The following is a 3194-nucleotide window of genomic DNA, read 5'->3' on the forward strand; positions in this document are numbered from 1 at the left end:
AGAATAATTATGGTCCAAAAAAACAAAATCCTTTGATGCCATTTTTGCAACCAGCTGTTCATTTCTCGTATCTTCTTTTCTTTTCCAAGGGTCTGACCTTCAAATGAGGATTAAAGATGAAAACACCACCTGGACAACATGCTTTCAGTTTCCTATACAATACTTGAAACCCAGTAGTGACAGAGGCTAGGTTTTTAAGCGCCAGTGCTAGCCTCAGGTGTTTTAGCTCAATGGGTAAAAGGTTAATGAGGTTCCTCCTATGTCATGGGGGAAATCTCTTGCATATAGCTTAATCACATTTTCCAAGAAAATAATAACCCATCCCCTGATTAACTGATTAGCCCAGAGTCTTGTCCCTGAAGGGAAACCACTAAGCTCTATATTTGATCTTTTCTTACAAGTATTCTTCAAACCTGGCCAAAATGTTGTATTGTTTTAGGAAATATGGAATATTATGCTTCAGAAAGGCCAGGTTTACTTTTGGTATCTTCAGGTGCTACAGAGTTCCATTGATTAAGAGGGGAGATCCTTTGTTAATTTTTTTCTTTTACGTTGCTGATATTTTGAAACTGGTCTCCTTCCACCAACTGAGTCGCTTTTCTCTCAAAGCATGGCTCTTGTATTATTTTCCTATATCCTCTCACAATAAACTAATCCTAAATTTACCAATGTTAACTTTAATTTCAAGTACTTTCCAATTTACTTTTGTAACACTTCATGTTGGAGAGTTTCTCACACAGTATGAAAAAGTTGACATGCAACCAACAGGTGTTTGGAAATGATTCTGTTACTGAGCTAAAGGGGCTCATGTGCCTGTGGACATCAAAGCCCAGGCAAATAGAAAGAGCAGTTTGCAGCAAAGGAAGTAAAGGTTATTAATTAAGATGATGGCATCATGGCAAGTGTCACAGGGGGGCTCCTCCTCAAAGACCTGGCTTTGCAATGGCCCACACAGGGACAGATTATGTACGGAAAAATATTAATCATGGTGATTAAGGGAGTTGAGGTCCTGGGCTTTACTGATCTTCTGGGAGCAGGATAGGAAGTAGTTAATCATTGTATCAGGTCTCGATGTCAACCATGGTGTGGTTCTGTCTTGCTTCCTGAGGGTGTGGTGCTCTGGTTCTGCTTTGATGAGCCTGGGGCTGAAACACAACCGAAGTCAAGACACATCTTTGGTTTGATGATACTCTGTTTTTGTAATCGACGGACCTGAAGCTTTGTTCTTAAGACAGTTTACTGCTGACCAGAATTTGATGTCTTAAGGGCTTACTAATTAAGGAATGGAGTAGAAGGACAAAAAGGAGAAAGAGTCATGTTAATGAAATGGAGTTTCTGAGTGATCAAAATTCCTTACTGCTCTGTACTTTCATTCTTTGTAGCTCCTCAAAGAAGCATTTCTTATTTCACCCATTCGTTCATCCATTCATTCCACACATATTTGTTGAGTGAATACTATGTATGTGTCCATCACTGTCCTAAATTCTCAGGATCTAGCTTAGAATGATGACAAAGACCCTTCTCTCTGGGTGCCTACTTATTGTAAGAGGGGGCAGATAGATGGTAAAATACAATTAAATACATACAATAATTTCACACACTGATGGAAGCTATGTAGAGAATGAAATACGGTGATATGCAGTAGAAAAGTGGCAGGGTACCTGATGCTTGGGAATGCTGCCTTGAGTATAATTTTGCCAGTTCTGTCTTTCTGATGATCTCTGCAAACGTACTAGCATGTTAGCCAATACTGTGCCTTATTCTGGACTGGCCACATTTCTGTGATAGCAGCAAATAACGTTAGAACTTCAAATTTGAGCTGAATCTCTTAGGTGTTCATTTGTTTACTGTTCCTAAGAGCCATTTCAGATTTTGGAATAGATATAAAATTTTACAAACATAGAAATACAGGTAAATATGCCAGTCATTAGGAAAACAAACCTAGGTATCAGAAAAAAAAACAGTTCTGATTTCAAGTGGCTACATACTAGTTGTGTGTTTGAGAGAATTTCCTTAGTTCTTGGAGTCTTAATGTCCTCAATGATACATTAAACCAATCCCTGGTATGTCATGAACTTAGAAAGAGGGTAAAAATGTATATTTAACCTAAAACTTAGTACCTAATATAGTATATGATAGGCAAATTACAGGGGTGGGGAAAAGTAGGTTTATAGTTGTGAGTATGAAAACACAGTTTACAATTGTATTATTATTTATTATTATATTATTTTCCATAAGAACAACTGTAAAACTACTTTTCCCCACCCCTGTCTGGGTTATCTCTTAGTTTTCTACATTTTTGTTCTGTTACTATCTTGGTCTAGGTAATCTTTAAGACAGAAATATTTATTTGTGGTAACATAACAGCTTGATTTTCTAGCATAGTCCCAGATTCATAAATTTTATTTCATTTCTAAGCTATCAAATCTGGCTTAGTTTCTCTTGGTTTTTTGTTTGAAAAAATATGACTAAATTATAGATACTCCAAATATATTGTACTCTGTATTTTGATAAATAGGCTTTACTTTTCCTGCTTTTCTTGGCTGGCAGTGCCATCTTCTCTACAGATGATTTAGAGGCCAGATGCACAGCAATTTGAGATGTAGATGCCCCCTACCGTGAAGCAATTATTGCCCTAGAGGCTCTTATGCTCCCTGTTTATAATTTTGTGATAAAGCAAACAAACTTTTTACTTTGGAATATAAATCAACCTGTAGCTACAGATCATTAAGGATGCAAATTTACATAACCATATTGGTAGGCATGTTGTAATGGTCTGCATCATAGCCTTAATGGCAACAAATAAAGTCTAGGATTTTCTCCAACCACATTCATTATTGATGCAAGCTTATTTGCCAATCCCCAATCTATGTTCTTGGTGCCCAAAATGCAGGAAAAAAAGAGGTTTTAAGATGTGAGCCAAGGTAACTCAAGTAAAATATTTAAAATGCTGAATAAGGAGGCTTGGAAATGGTGTGCTAATAAAAAAAGTACATTTGGGGAGTTTTAGAGTTTTAGGTTAACACATTTAGGTTTAGAATTTGAAATTGAAAGTGAAAGAACATGGGTTTGAGGTGAAAATGAGTTGATGGGTTGGCCACATTAACATCTGTTCATGTCTTATCCCTGAAAATAGAAATATGGAAAACAGAAAGTAGAAATAAGGCGATTTAAATTATCTTTTTTATATAATG

This window comes from Sturnira hondurensis, unplaced genomic scaffold (assembly GCF_014824575.4).
Source record: "Sturnira hondurensis isolate 20B ecotype Veracruz unplaced genomic scaffold, ASM1482457v3 Scaffold0005279, whole genome shotgun sequence".
NCBI lineage: Eukaryota > Metazoa > Chordata > Mammalia > Chiroptera > Phyllostomidae > Sturnira > Sturnira hondurensis.